The sequence below is a fragment of the Hypanus sabinus genome, chromosome 9 (assembly GCF_030144855.1).
Source record: "Hypanus sabinus isolate sHypSab1 chromosome 9, sHypSab1.hap1, whole genome shotgun sequence".
NCBI classification, from domain to species: domain Eukaryota; kingdom Metazoa; phylum Chordata; class Chondrichthyes; order Myliobatiformes; family Dasyatidae; genus Hypanus; species Hypanus sabinus.
The window spans coordinates 145,563,819-145,580,609 of NC_082714.1; the positions used below are offsets into that span (position 1 = coordinate 145,563,819).

The 16,791-nt window shown below is 41.3% G+C and overlaps 1 protein-coding gene across 3 annotated transcripts in view; it reads left to right on the forward strand.

Moving 5' to 3' along the window:
- The window catches only part of LOC132399879 (proto-oncogene tyrosine-protein kinase Src-like), a 217,714-nt gene that overhangs the window by 37,088 nt on the left and 163,835 nt on the right, over positions 1-16,791 (forward strand). Inside the window, exon 2 of one of the 3 annotated variants that reach the window (XM_059980747.1) lies at positions 4,150-4,250. The exons of the other annotated variants lie outside the window; for them this stretch is intronic. The gene's annotated coding sequence lies outside the window, so the exon portion shown is untranslated. The remainder of the gene's footprint in view (positions 1-4,149; positions 4,251-16,791) is intronic. 3 annotated transcript variants of the gene reach the window in all.

Sequence of the window (16,791 nt, forward strand, 5' to 3'; positions counted from 1 at the left end):
CACACACACACACACACCCACACACACACACACACACACCCCACACACACACACACACACACAGACACACACACAGACACACACACACACCCACACCCACACACACACACACACACACACAGACACACACACACACCCACACACACACACACATCCACACACACCCACCCACACACACACACACACCCACACACACACACACACACACACACACACACCCTTTCTCTCTCTCTCTCCCCCCCCCCCCCCCACCCAAGTCTTCATGCTTTGTCCATCTGGCATCTGAACTTCTGATCGACCTGGGCTTCAATCAGGACACTCAGCAGCCATTTGCATATTTCTGTAAGCAGCAATTTTATGCTGACCAACTGGTCAGCATTGTTCAAAGGTGAACTCCCCTGCTTTTGCCGAGGTCAGGAGAGGTAGTTGCAATACATGTGAGAGATCAGATCTGTGGTTTAGGACAATCTGAAAGATGGCATACTTGAAAATTGCTTTTTGGAAATATTTTGGAATAAATTGCCACATTCCCCCCCCTCCCCCCCCCCCCCACTATTATCAACCTCAAGTTTATTGTCATCCGAAAGAATATGTGTGTGTGCAAGATTGTAAATCTGGTGGGAGCAAAGGATGTTGGGAATGCTGATGGTGGAGCGCCGCAGGAGGGCTATGGGACAGGTGGCAGTGAAAGATGGCCGGGAGCAGAGGGTAACATGGGTACAGACACACCCAGCCCTGCAATTCCAGGTAAGGTTATTTGATTCCAAACGATTATTTGTTTAATTATTACAGTATCTCTGCAACTTCCCATTTCCCTCCTCGCCCCCCCCCCATTGCTTCCCCTTTTCCCAACCATGATTTCGCTCTCCCTGCCCTCTTCCCACTCTCAGTCCACAATAGAGACTCAGACCCAAATCAGGTTTATCATCACTTATACGTGTCATGAATTTTGGTTTTATTTTGCAGCAGCAGTGCAGTGCAAGACATAAAATTACTACAATATTGTGTACAAGTCTTACGCACATGCACTGGGTATATAATATAAAATGAAGTCCAAGTCCTGATGTTCCTGTACCTCCTTCCTGACAGTGGGTCTCTCAGAAGGAAACAAGATATTAAGTGTACGATGATTTTACAGTTATTGCTAACTCATTGTATGCTTTAAATCTTATTTAATTTTATATTTTCATTCTCTTGCCAGCATGGGTTGGCCAGTGTTATGTCTTTATTTGGTTGTCCACTCGTAAGCCTGCTTTATTGGTGATAAAAAGGATGGTGATATTTAAGTTCACAGTGTACCTCTGCCACTCCGCTCCTCCGTCCCTGCCTCGTGTACAGACCAGCAACACAGCTTCATTTTCATATTTCCGTGGCCTTCAGTGACATTAGTATCACCAGCAAAATATTAAGCTAAAACCAGTGACTCGTATCTACGGATGGATAAGTCCATACGTGAGGGACCAGTCAACCCATTTTGATTTATTATATTCAAGGCTGTCTTTCATCCCAGGGAAAAAAAAATCATTTACTAATTTATGTGTTAAATGTCTTCTTCCATGACTGAGTGCGGACCTGCAGAGTGAGGAAATTAATGGCTTAATTATCAGCTATAGAACTGTACAGCGCAAAAAGGGCTTTTCATAGAATGTGGAATTGTACAGCATAGAAACAGGCCGTTTGCTCCATGATGTGGTATCAGACTAGTTAAGCTAATGGTACTGAATTTCTTCTGTCTGTACGTGGTCCACATCCCTCCTGTTTTTGCATGGTCATGAATCTGAGGGCCTCTTAAGTGGGACGGCACGATGGTGTGATGGTTAGTGCAATGCTGTGGAGTACCGCTTCCCATCGCTGCCTGTAAGGAGTTTGCATGTCCTCCCTGTGCCTTCGTGGGTTTCCTCTGGGTGCTCTGGTTTCCTCCCAGTCTAAAGATGTGCTGGTTGGTAGGTTAATTGGTCATTGTAAAATTTTCTGTGATTAGGCTAGAGTTAAATTGGGGGGGTTGCTGGGTGGTGCAGCTTGAAGGGCCTGTTCTCTGCTGTATTTCAATAACTGTCCCTACATTCATACCTACACCACCACCCTTGGCAGAATATTCCAGGCACCCACAAGTGTGTGTGTGTGTAGATAAACTTCCTGCGCATCTCCTATGAATCTATGAACTTCTTCCACCCCCCCCACCTCAATTTAAATGCAATCCATCTATTATCACACTGTAGGGCAAAGATACTGGCTACCTATTTTATTGATTGATTGATTGATTGATTGAAATTTAGCACGGAATAGGCTCTTCCAGCTGTGTCTCCCAGCGATACCCCCCCTCCCCCCGATTTAATCTGAGCCTGAGCACTGACAATTTACAATGATCAATTGACCTACCAATGGTACATATGGTACATCTTTGGATTGTGGGAGGAAACTGGAGCACCTGGAGGAAGCCCATGCGGTCAGTGAGAAAGTACAAACTCCTTACGAGTAGCAGCGGGAATTAAACACAGGTCACTTGTAATGATTCTTGCCCCTCATAATTTTCTAAACACTTCTTAGATCTGAGCTTCAGTCCAATGTCAAATCTTTTATACTAAGACTGTATAAATTCTGTTTTAATGCTTTTCATGTTGTCATCCACCATGGAGAGAATAAAAATGGTGTTTATGCAGAATGTCTGCATCGGAGGTCAACATGAAACCTAGGTCACTGGCCCATGAGGCAGCAGCTTTATTAGCTGCACCACTTTGCCACCCAGATTTGGAACATGGAGATCAGTGTCGCGGCATCCAAAATTTAAACAGAGAAGACCATCTGCAGGTCTGCATTCGAGTCTGGCCACTTTGTGTTTTCCCAAATTTCTTTCCTCCATCAGTACTATCAGACCTTGTTTCCAGCTGCCAAGGTTTTAAGTTTCTGTCCCTTTCTTTGTTCTATCCCTGCCTCAATGCCCCACCTCAATACTGATCTCCTTGACCAAACTTTTTAATTAATCAGAATCAGGTTTACTATCACTGGCATGTGACGTGAAATTTGTTAACTTAGCAGCAGCAGTTCAATGCGATACATAATCTAGAAGAAAGAGAAGATATAATAATAACAACAGATAAATCAATTACGGTATACATATATTGAATAGATTAAAAATTGTGCAAAAAACGAATAATATATATTTAAAAAGCGAGGTAGTGTTCAAGGGTTCAAAGTCCATTTAGGAATCGATGGCAGAGGGGAAGAAGCTGTTCCTGAATCACTGAGTGTGTGCCTTCAGGCTTCTGTACCTCCTACCTGATGGTAACAGTGAGAAAAGGGCATGTCCTGGGTGCTGGAGGTCCTTAATAATGGACGCTGCCTTTCTGAGACAACACTCCTTGAAGATGTCCTGGCTACTTTGTAGGCTAGTACCCAAGATGGAGCCGACTAAATTTACAACCCCCTGCAGCTTCTTTTGATCCTGTGCAGTAGCCCCCCCCCAAACTAGACAGTGATGCAGCCTGTCAGAATGCTCCCCACAGTACATCCATAGACGTTTTTGAGTGTATTTGATGACATACCAAATCTCTTCAAACTCCTAATGAAGTATAGTCACTGTCTTGCCTTCTTTATAACTGCATCGATTTGTTGGGTTAGGTCTTCAGAGATCTTTGCACCCAGTAACTTGAAACTGCTCACTCTCTCCACTTCTGATCCCTCGGAGGATTGGTATGTGTTCTTTCGTCTTACTCTTCCTGAAATCCACAATCAGCTCTTTCATCTTACTGACGTTGAGTGCCAGGTTGTTGCTGCGACACCACTCCACTTGTTGGCATATCTCATATCACCACCTGAGATCCTACCAACAATGGCTGTATCATCAGCAAATTTATAGATGGTATTTGAGCTATGCCTGGCCACACAGTCATGTGCATATAGAGAGTAGAGCAGTGGGCTAAGCACACACCTCTAAGGTGCACCAGTGTTGATTGTCAGCAAGGAGGAGATGTTATCACCAATCTGCACAGTTTGTGGTCTTCTGGTTGGGAAGTCGAGGATCCAATTGCAGAAGGAGTTACAGAGGCCCAGGTTTTGTAACTTCTCAATTAGGATAGTGGGAATGATGGTATTAAATACTGAGCTATAGTCGATGAACAGCATACTGACATAGGTGTTTGTGTTGTCCAGGTGGTCTAAAGCTGTGTGAAGAGCCATTGAGATTGCATCTGCCATTGACCTATTGTGGTGATAGGCAAATCACAATTCAACATCATGACAAAGAAATGAAGGTATTGGGACAATTTCTTCTTGGATTTTGGTACTCTGGTGTAGTTCCTAAGGATAAATATACTACTGACAGGGTACTACAGGAATCTGGAGCAACAGTCAACCTGTTAGAAGAGCTGAACGACCAGAGCAGCATCTGTAGGATGAAAGGAATTATCAACAGATCAGAATGGGCCCTGATGCAGCGTCTTGACCCAAAACATCAACAGTTTCTTTCCTCCCACATTTCCCAGAGATGATGTTTATTTAAAAGAATTTATGTAAATAGTTGGTGGATACCACAGATGTTATCTCTAAACATGGAACCATTCCTTCAAGTTTTTTTTTGAGTCAGGAGTCCATGTATCTCAGGAGGTTTACAATCCAAAGTGGTCCAGAAAATGGCCAGGGCCGCCAAAGAGTAGAAAGTTATTGAAATTGGATTGGCTACTATTTATATTTTTGAACAGTGTCTTGCACTGTGCAAAAACAACAGACTTCACAATATATGTCAGTGCTAGTAAACCTGATTCTGAGTCTTATTTACAATGTGTCAAAGTGATTGTCATTTTATTTGACGGCATGGGTACTGTCTTTCTTCCCTCCACCTCTCAGTAACTGTTGGAGTTTCAGATTTAGATTCAGTTTATTGTCATTTAGAAACCACAAATGCAATTCAGTTAAAAAATGAGACAACGTTCCCCCAGAATGATATCACAAAAGCATATGACAAAACAGACTACACCAGAAAATCCACATAACGTTTGGCAATCCCCAATCCAGAGTCCGGAGAGGCTGCTGCGTATTAATATCGTGCTATCGTCTAGCGCGTTCCCTGGAAAAGAGCTCCAAATCCACCAGACAAAAACAGACCAAAAACTAAAGCTACAAGACCTGCACAAACCACATAGTTACAACAGTGCAAACAAAAGCATAATTGATAAAAATAACAGACTATGGGCACAGTAAAAATAGTCCAAAGATGTTAAAGGACTATAAGTTCAAAAGAAATCACCATACAGTTTCCAGAAGTCCCCAGAGTCCCGACAGACTCGCCATCCCACGCCGGCGGCAGAAGGGAATACCCCCGCTATGGACTTCCATGGCGCCGTCCGACTCAGCTTCGCAGACGCAGCACACAACGAAAGCTCCGTCGATCCCAGCCTCGCAGACGCAGCACACAGTGAAAGCGACCCGACCTCAGCGGACTCCAAGTCCATTGAACCTCCGAGCCGACAACCATTCCCTCTGGCACAGCTTCTCCGAGCACCATCCTCTGCCGAGCGTATTAAGACGCCCCCGCCAACGGCCACCAGCAACGCGACCCCGAGGACTAGGGGCCTGTTCTTCCTTGCAGAGTCCGGGACCTCACAGCAGCAGCAGCAACGAAGAAGGTCTTCCTGGAGATTTCCCAATGTTCCTTCGTGCTCCCACATCCGTTTTCAATCGATTATGATTGCACACGGCACTCTGCTTCACAAATAACAGATAATCAGCTCCAGAGTGGCCGCTGCAAGCTGCGTCGCACCGCCATCTTGGAAATAGTTTCTAGTTACTTCAGCCATGCCCATTTACTCTTCTCATTGAGTCTACAAGCTCTGGGCCTCTTTGTGAGTTTGGGGCACAATTTTGATAGCTTATTATGTCTTGAGGAATTTTGAAGGCCTCTGTCTTCAGACTGTAAAATGAAGAATGCAATGCAAGTAGAAGATTGGAAGCCTTTTTCTATCACTGAAGCTACAAGGTTAGATGAGTCATTCAGAAAAGGCTGGTAGAGTGAATTGACCAGAGACCATAAGACACAAGGCATAGAAGCAGAATTTTGCCATTCAGACCATCAATCGAATGCCCATTGTATACTTAGCTCATTTTATTGAGAAGCCTTTGATATAAGGAGGGTGTCCCATTTGAACAAATAGCTTTCAGTAACACAGTACATTGTAACTTAGAAACGTATTGAATTTGGCATGTAGGGATACTTGATATTCACTACCAGATTGATGAAATGGTAGAGAGGACAATTTCACTGTAGTGAACATTATTGAGGAGGGGTGACCAGGCATACCCAGTTATTGAAGTGGGAAATTAACTCTAATGCAAGGGTCACAATTCATTTTGCAGTTAGAGCCTCCGGAATGGATCCTGATCTGTATTTTCCAGCCCCAACTTGGAAACACTTACCACATGGAATACTGTTGTCTCAGGCAAACAAGAGTTTAATACAAATTTGGTCCAACTTTGCAGTTTAGTTGTATAAATAAATTGAACTGTAATCTGTCAAAATCTTACTGGCAAGAATAATGAATTTGGCCATGAAATGTTGATTTGATTGCAGTTGGTACTTTGAAAGTAAATGAATTCATCAGTGCCTTGGAAAAGGACAGGGGGTACAAAGGAATGGAAAATGGATGTAATATCGATGCAGACTTTTGATGTGAATTCAAGTTTTTATGCAAAATTCTTTAGCTTAAGCAAAACAATCTTACAAAATGTTAAAGCATATTACATCACCCATGATTGAGCTTTCAATTGTTTCCAAATACTAACTGTTGCTTCTCTGCCCTTGAATGATTAATTATCCCTTTGCGTGGCTATTGCAATTAAGAACATGAGGATATTTTGAAATAAGTTTTTGCTTTAAAGTTTGCTTAATATTTCAGAGCCTCCCCTAACACTGTGCCCATATTCCAACCTTTATTTTACTTTCTCTGCAGCGATTGCCATGAGATTTATAATACCTGCCTGTTACCTCCTACCTGCTTCCTTTAACAAGGGCAGTATGGTAGCACAGCACTTTATAGTACCAGTGACCTGGGTTCAATTCCTGCTGCTGCCTGTAAGGAGTTTTTATGCTCTCCCTGTGACTGCGTGGGTTTCCTCTGGGTGTTCCAGTTTCCTCCCACGGTCCAAAGACGTGACGGTCGATAGATTAAAAGGTCTTTGTAAATTGTCCCGTGATTAGGCTAGGATTAAATTGTGGGATTGCTGGGTGGTGTGACTTGGAGTGCCGGAGAGCCTATTCCATGCTGTATCCCAATAAATAAATAACAAACAAATTATGTGGATGATTTAGTTAATCAGTGCCCAATCCAACTAGTAGCCTCAAATAAGTCCATAAGACATAGAAGCAGAACTGGACCATTTGGCCCATTGAGTTTGCTCTGCCATTCAATCATAGTTGATTTTATTACTCCTCTCACCCCCATTCTCCTGCTTTCTCCCCATAACTTTTGACACCCTTATTAATCAAGAATCTATCAAAGTATACTTTAAATATACCCATTGAGTTGGCCTCCGCAGCTGGCTATGGCAACTAATTCCACAGATACACCACCCTCTGGCTAAAAAGTATTCTTTGTAATCTTTATTTTACCTGATATTTATAATCCCTGCTTTTTATCTCTTCTTTGCTTTCTCTACCAAATTCTTTGGATTAATTTGGCTGATCAACGCACAGAGTAACTGATAGCCCCAAATGCCATCAAATTAATAGTCATATCAGAATAGTTGAAATATCTTTATGGTCAGCAGGATATCTTTGCAGACAAGCCTTACTTCAAGGCTGAAGCAAATGCCACCCTTTTACTGCTGATTGCTAGCTTCTTGATTCCTGCAAGCAAGATGGAAATTTTCTTTCAGTGGTTAAAACCTTTCGAGTAAATCAATAATAGAGAACTGTGAACTCTTTTGTGTGCAAACCTCTGGAAACATTGACAAAGAATAAGAGAATCCTAATCCTAATGCTTGATGAATTATGTTGGTAAAAGATTTCTTTTTTATTATTCAAAAGCAGAGCCTGGAAAATCTGCAAGTAAGCCAAGAAATATGAGTTGGAAATTGTAATTAATAGTGTACGACTCAGTATTATGAGCTGCAGAAAAATGTGGTAGCCTGTATGGACTCTATTCCTTATGATTTATTACCTCTGACAGAAGTTATCTTTAATGAATGTCGTAAACAATTAAAGGTAACTTTTTTTCCTTTGCACAATATTTGTAGGTATTCTCCAACTGTATTTGCAAATTATACTTTTCCAGTATCACGTACTTCCAAGAGTGAAAGGGTTAAGTCTTGGCTTCCGCCTAGATGGGAGTAACATGTCATAACATATGTGGACTGTTCTTAAGCATACAGAATAGGAATGCTGTCAGCTGTCTTCTAAATAGAGAAAAAATATTTTTATGCATTTATGTGATTGGTCACCTAAAGTGTCATCGCTCTGATGATTATGTTACCATTAATCCAGTAGGATAAATGTGTTGCCTGTCTGGATTTTGCTAATGAGGGAAGTATTATGGTGGGGTAGGAGTGTAGGGGGTGGTGGAGTTTGGCGCCTTTATGAGAAACAACGATAATGTACCATCAGCCAGGGTCATGTTTTATAGATCTTGTGGACTGCGAGGAATGCAGGCTGATTGCTGTGAATGTTGGCAGCATTAAGAAAAGATCCACCCAGACATTCTTAAATTGCCTCTCGCATTGCAGGGAGCCTTGAGAAGAGCTGGCGTTCTGCAAATGTTCCTGTAGCCCTTAATGAGGAATTATTTGTGCAGGAAAAGTGCTTGTTTCACAAGGAATGCTAATTTGCTAATCAGTGGCAGATTGCCATTTGAAGTGTAAAGTATATGCACAGAGAATCCAACTGTATAATCAGCCACCTCCCCCTCCATCTAAACAGGCATCATCTGCTGCTGGCCTCTTGACCAAGCGGAGAATGTTGAGGGAAGTAGATTTTCAAAACTCCCATAAACGTCAATGAAATAATAAGGGGTGAGCCTGTCGGTCTTGATTCAGAAATAATGTGGTGGAATATTTTGCTCAGTGAGTTATTTGAAAGCTGAAAATACACATCTTCTGGAAAGTCTATTAAAAGGGAGAGCATATTTGTTGGAGCAAATAGCAACTGACTTGCCCAGTATTTTGCAGTTGTAGGTAAGTGACTCACAAAAGATAGTCGGTATACTTTTATACAATGATAAAATCTGCATAAGCTTCTTTCAAAAAATGAACTTTATTCATTAAAATTTTTCTGTTTTCGTGGATGGTTGCGAAGAAAAAGCATTTCAGGGTGTATATTATATACATTTCTCTGACATTAAATATACCTTTGAAGCGCTTGAAAATACAATACAGTCAGTATATGTTGTACTTTACTGATTACATTTATAGTATCATTAAATGAATGTATTTATTCTTACGCTGGTCATTTCCTCTGTCTTCCTTCAGGATGTTTCAAGTAGTGGGAGAGACTAGGACAAAGAGGGCACAGTTCAGAATACTAGGATATTACTTTACAACAGAGATGAGGAAGAATTTCTTTAGGTGGTGAAGCTGTGGAATTTGTTGCCATAGACAGCTGTGGAGGTCAAGTCATCGGGTATTTTTAAAGCTGAGGTTGATATGTTCTTGATTAGTAAGAAGTTATAAGGTTACGGGGAGAGGTTAAAAGGTTAACAGGTGGGAGGATGGTTTTGAGATGGAAAAGAAATCAGCCATCATCGAATGGCAGAGCAAACTTGATAAACCAAATGGCCTAAATCCGCTCCTATGTCTTGTGGTCTAATTCAATAAATTTTACAGATGGGTACATTAAAGTCACTCATTTTTTTTCCCCCTCTTGAGTAATACGAATTTGAAGTGCTTGAGAGGCTGTTACTCAGGGCCCAGCTCCTCGGTGGCTAGCGGCAGCAGGATCTATCTCACTGTGGCTCCTTCCTCACTAAGCCTTCACGATTGCTGCACTGGGTTTCAATGCCTCCCTCAGCATCTCCTGCAGCCTGGAATGTGCCAGTCAGGAGCATTCACTTACAGACATCTTGAAGGGTTTATGATCTGCCAGCAGCAGTCTGTATTCACCTTGGTATGTGTCCTTTGGAGTAACTTGCTGAGTTGAATCAAATGTGTACTACTTGTAGGTTAATTGTGAATATCGCAATGGAAGATCAGTATATGGCTCTAAGTCGCAAGGCTTAAAACACTGCCGCAATTTTCGACGTACAGTTGTGCATTTTGACTAAACTAGACATGGAGTGGGTGGGTCAGACAGAGTCGGTTAATTCCCAGAACATGAAAGCTAAGAGTAAGAGATATAAACATAAGAAATCCTGAAGATGCTGGACATCCAGAGTAACAAACACAAAATGCTAGAGGAGTGCGACAGGCCAGGCAGCATCAGTGGAGAGGTGTAAACAGTCCGTTGTTAAAGGATGAAGAGTCTTGGCCCAAAACGTTGACTGTTTATTTCTCTTCATAGCTGCTGTTTGGCCTGCTGAGTTCCTCCAGCATTTTGTGTGCATTAGAAGGTTCATGAGCCTCAGGACTCGCACCAGCAAGTTCGAGAACAGTTACTACTCCTCAACCATCAGGCTCTTGATTAAAAGGGGATGACTCCACTCACTTGCCCCATCATTGAGATGTTCCCACAATCAGGAATTCACTTTAACCATATAACAATTACAGCACGGAAACAGGCCATCTCGGCCCTTCTAGTCTGTGCTGAACTTTAAGGACTCTTTATCTCATTATCTGATGGTTCTTGTTACTTATCGCTATTTATTTATATTTGCTTTTGCACAGTTTGTTGCCTTCTGCACTCTGGTTGATCTTTCATTGATCCTGTTATAATTACTATTCTATAGATTTGCTGAGTATGCCCACAGGAAAATGAATCTCAGGGTGGTATGTGGTGACAGATGTACTTTGATAATAAAATTTACTTTGAACTTTGAAATAGATGCGAACACCTCTGTAGCAAGTGGCTCTCTTTGTAAATGACCAACCTCCAAAGTCTGCATGAAATTTATTCATCTCCTTTTATTTTCCGCCATCTGTGCTATGACTTGGCAGGGGATGTGTTCCACTAGCACAGGAGTGTACCAGACACTAAGCTGCTTGCATGAATCAATTCATTTCCAACCGGGTCCTGTTGAATATAAAGCTGCTTTGGGCCCTATTTTCTCAACTACGAGGGCTATGCACTGACTTCTGCACCTTACGTTACGTACACATCCACTTCACTCCATTGTTTTTAGAAGCTTCTGCCATCCCTGGATGTTGCTTTTCAGCACTCTCGCCTACTGGTCTATTTGTTTTGTTTCTGCCAGCTGGCACCTTCTTAAATCCCTATTTCTCATCCTGGTTGTCTTGTATTTATACCTCCTGCTCTCTTTATTGCAGTGCATTTGTTCCAGCTTTTGGAGAGTTTCTCCAACATTTTGTGTGTTTGTCTCGAAGGAGTCTAATTCCTCATTTATTTTTTGCAGTCTGTCCTTTCATACATGCCTAGTGGCATCATCCTGATTCTTCTACCAGTTGTGTGGGAGTAATTTATAGCTGACAATGAACTTGCAAGCCTAAGTTGCTGGAGCTGTGATACAGGTGCACTACGTGCAGTTATCACTACTGTTTCTTAAAGAGGAATATCCAATCCAAGAATGGCTTGCATATGTCATTAAAAAAAAATTCATTGATTTCATCTTGACTCCTGTCAATCCAGTCATGATGCTTTTTTTCCCTCTGGCAGAAAATAAATTCCTTTGTAATTGAGGATAACTTGCTTCCATCCAGATGTTATAGTTTCTGAGGTGGCTCCCGTGGCCTGTATGGGAATTACAGGTTCTTTCCTTCATAACCATACTCTATGCAGCGTTGTTAAAACTCCATGAGACCTTGATTCACATGTTTAGCATCAGCAGCATACTAGTTCTAAATATCAATATAAAGCTAACTCTCAATATAAAACTAACTCTCACTTAAAGTCCCGTGGATTCCAAACTTAACTCAATTTTCTGTGATAATACATAATTCCAGCAGCAGTTTTCAATATTTGTAACGAATTAACGTATTTTGCACATTTTTGTAGTATAGGTAATTAAAGGGTTCTTTTTTTTTTACAGACGTCCTTAAGACGCTTTTGTCTATGAGTCAGAAAATATGCACAGTTCTGAGTCCCGATGATTGGAGTTGCAGGGCTGTCCATGTCTATGTAGGGGTAGGGGTAGGAGGGGGGGAATAAACTTCTTTTACTGTTGTTGTTTTGTTGCTAGTTCTGTTCTGCCAAGCGTTGTGGGAATGTGTGGTGACACTGGTGACAGGTTGCTCCTAGCACAACCTTTTGTGTGCTTGTTGTTAACATAAATTACACACTTAACTGTATGTTTCCAAGTATGTGAGAAATATAAACCTGAAACTGAAATTGTGATATGGTACCTGTAGATCCATAGTATTGTAATGGAAGGCATCAAAGACAGGGAAGAATAATAAGGAAGAACAATTTCTTCTCACAGTGCTCCTGTTTAATAATCTTTTCTCATCAACCAGTTTAGAAAGCATCCTTTAATGAAAGGAAGCAGACCCTGGTATTTCTAGAAGTATCATTGGGGGGGAAAAAATTGACACTGTTGCTTAAGGAGATTTTGGGACAGGTGACCAGAATTGATGTTCTGTTTCTTTTTGTGTGTGGGGGAGGGGTTGTATTTTGGGGGGGGTCAATGTTCCTGTTCTGCTTTTTGTGGTTGGGGGGGGGGATTTTGAGGTTGACGATCGGGATGGTATTCTTTTTTTGTGCAGGGTGGGGATGTTTCTCTCTGAACGGTTTTCATGTTCTTCATTTGCTTCATTGCCATCTGGGGAAGACAAATTTCAGGATTATATATGGACACGTGCTTTGATGGTGAACCTTTGACGAGGAAAAAGAAAATTTAGTTTTTCCTTTGGCAGGTCTTTCATTTAATAATACGGAAGCTCATTTCTATGTAGGGGTAAAAAAAATTGTGTGTTCATAATCAGGGGACAGCTTCTACTGGTTTTGAATGGATTTTTACCAGTCACAGGTAATTGAATTGTACCAAAGCTTTTTTTTTGTGAGGTGTAAGTCCAGATGTTGTGCTTTGAATTGGTGCCAATATAAGGCACAGTTATGTGATGCATAATTTGACTCAGATCCAAGTAGACTTGGTAGACATCGCTTTGTACACTTTGCCATTGAATTCAGGCTGCATTTAAATTGTGACTAGCTTCACTGGCTTCTTGCAGTTGGCTTAATGGTACATTTTAGCTTTGAAGTGATTAACTCTGTAGGAGGATAAATGCAGTTACTTTTTAAAATCTATCTGAGCAAAAAAAGACCTTGAGAAAACCAAATTCTTTTGGCTTTTACAAACAAAATACCAAAGGTTCATTTTAATGCAACAATTTTCATACTGGTCATTTGAATTTATAGATGAATTTCTTTTCTAGCTTGCATGCTGTTTATCTCATTCAAAATGACAAAAGGGTGATATCCTTTGCTCACAGTGCCCGTTTAATCTTTTCCTGTCAACCATTTTAACTTACAAAGCAATTTTCAATGAAATGAAACAGGCCCTGGTATTTCAGGAAGTATCGTCCGGGAGGATAAAAAAATGGCACTGTTGCTTAAGGAGGGTTTCGGACAAATGACAAAGATATGAGATTAAGCAGTAGAGTTTAACACGATGGAATAATTTTAGATGCCAAATACAATACAGTATTGAAACTCTGTGGCATATTTGGAGGTATCAGCTGGGGGTGGATTTCTTGTCATCTACTTCTGGAATTTCTTATCTAAGAGCTCTATTTTCTTCTGCTTTCTCTTCATCTTTAAGGCATTTCTTTATCAGTCACCAGAACCTAGAGATTTGGAACAGGAATTCCAGAGTCAGGTCCCGGAGTATCACTCTGATCAGTAACACCAGCTGCATTTGTTGTTCTTTCCTTCAGTAATAGACTATGATGAACTTTGTGTGCAATGTTTCCCATAGCAGCAGGCATTTCTGTTTCCTTTCCTTCCCTCTTCTTCTTATCCTTCTTAACCGAGGAAGCAGGGACGAGTCTAGTACTGCAGGGAAAAGTTTTGTGGCCTAATTGCATACTATCTGTTTTGCTGATTTGTACGAGGAGATCAAGTGTAATATTACCAAGATGGCCAATGCTGCATAACTAGGTGGCAGTCAAAGCTATGCTAATACAGAGAGGCTTTTGGGGACAGGGAGTAGAGAAGTAGTAAGAGAATGGCTAAGATCATGACAGAGACTATAATGTGACTGAAAATGTAAAATTGCTTACTTCATCTCTCTGACACAGTGGTGTCAAGAAAACAACCTCTCCCTCAATGTCACAAAAACAAAGGAGCTGGTTGTGGAGTACAGGAGGAATGGAGGCCGGCTAATCCCTATTGACGTCAATGGATCTGGGGTTGACAGGGTAAACAGCTTCAAGTTCCTTGGCATCCACATCACTGAGAATCTCACATGATCTGTACGCACTAGCTGTGTGGTGAAAAAGGCACAACAGCGCCTCTTTCACCTCAGACAGTTGAGGAAGTTTGGTGTGGGCCCCCAATCCTTTCTACAGAGGCACAATTGAGAGCATCCTGACTGGCTGCATCATTGCCTGGTATGGGAACTGTACTTCCCTCAATCGCAGGACTCTGCAGAGAGTGGTGTGGACAGCCCAGTGCGCCTGTAGTTGTGAACTTTCCATGATGCAGGTCATTTACAAAGACAGGTGTGTAAAAAGGGCCCGTATGATCATTGGTGACCCAAGTCATCCCAACCACAATCTATTCCAGCTGCTACCATCCAGGGAATGGTACTGCAGCGTTAAAGCCAGGACTAACAGGGTCCAGGACAGCTTCTTCCACCAGGCCATCATTCTGATTAACTCCTGCAGATTTGAGTGTATTTCTACATTACATTGACTGTTCTATTTATTATAAATTACTATGATTGCACATTTAGACGGAGATGTAACAAAGATTTTTACTCATATGTGAAGGATGTAAGAAATAAAGTCAATTCAATTCAATTTAGTAGAAAAGAAATAGAAAGGTGGATATTTTTAAATGATGGGAATTTTCAAAGGATTAGAAGATGGGGAACTGGATGATGTATATGAAATTGTTGAGAGATAAAATACAGACAGCAATAGACAGAGTAGAGTGATAGACACAGGATTTAGTGACAGATTATCGGATTGACATGTGGGTTAGTGTCTCAGTCCTATGAGGTGAAAATGCACAGTCAGGGCCTGTACTCCAGTTCAGAAGAGTGAATACTGATTTCATGAACAAATACCAAATCCTTAAGGGGCTTGATAATGTATTTGTGGAAGTGATTGTTCCCCTTGCAGGGGTATTTAGGGAAACTCAAAAACAAAAGGGTCAGCCTCTTTAGTCAGAGATGAGAATACATTTCGTAATTTGGAGAACAGTGAATCATTTGAGTTTGAAATGTTGGATATTAACAGAATTGGGAACTATTATAGAAGAATGGTATTGAAGTGAAATAGTGGACACAGGCTACTTACTGCATGTTGGAGTAAACATTGAAGGCTGAATGCCCTACCCCTATTGTTACTTCTTATTGCTGTTGCTTTTCTCTAATTTATTTGTATCTTTCTCTCTTTCTTCCCTCCCTGTCTTTTCTTTGAGCGTGTTTCTCTGTCCAGCCTTTTTGTCATTTCTATCTTGCGATTTGGTTTCACATTGAATGCTCCCTAAAATTAATCTGGATAACAGTGCACACTGCAATGCATTTCCATTTAATTATAACAAGTTTATTTTTCAGCATTCTCTCTGGATAATATCATTTGCCTTGAGTTTAAACCCCAGGAGATCCATTTTAATTTGCCAGTCCTTTTTGTCTAGTGCAAGATGAATTCGTGCTTGTGTTGCTTTGTAGAACTCTAGAGAGTTGGGTGGATGTGGGTTCAAGACGCAGCCGGAATGTATAATCCAGGCTAACACATTAATAAGGTGGTGCAGTAGTTATAGCAGCTCTAGGAACGCAGAGTACAATGCAGATCTCAAGTGCTGTAGAGAATACATGTTGGCTTTGTAACCTCGCGGGTTTCTGCTGGGTTCTGCAGTTTCTTCCCGTGTGATGGGTTAAATTGGCCACTGAAAGTGACCCTTCTTGTAAGGGGTTAAAAATAATTAGTGGTGAAATGATGGGCATGTGAGAGTGGGAATAAGCTACAAATAAGCAGGGGGAGTGGCGCTGAAGGGATTGCGCTGTTGGCAGCTAGCCAACACTCCTCCTGTGACTTAATAAGTCAGCTTGGCATTGCCAGCTTTTTGATGAGGCATTAACCTGCATCTTGTTATTATTTCTGTCCCTTTCCTTTTGTCTCTTTACCTTCCTACCCTTTCATCTTTCTTTCTCATTCTTCTTCCCTTTTTGATTTCTCTGTATCTTGCTGTTGTGGGTTGATATAGCAAATCAGGAGGTATGGTTACATAATCTTGGATTTTTGATGGTGTTTTTTTAAACACCTAAAGGGATTTTTCACAAGCAGATTTGGACATCAGCCAAAAAGGGACATTAGGAAGGTGACCAAAAAGATGCCTTTTAGAGGCAGATTAAAAGAGGATAGAGTATTAGAAAGTCAAAGACTTCAGGACTTGGGCCTATATGCTGGTCCTAATGGAAAGATAAAAACAAAGATGTATGGAATCATTGCCTTGGCTTTCTGTCTTTTGAATCATGGTTTCTAAAATTTAGAAGTGAAAAATGAGTCTTGGATGAGCTGATCTGGTCCACAAAA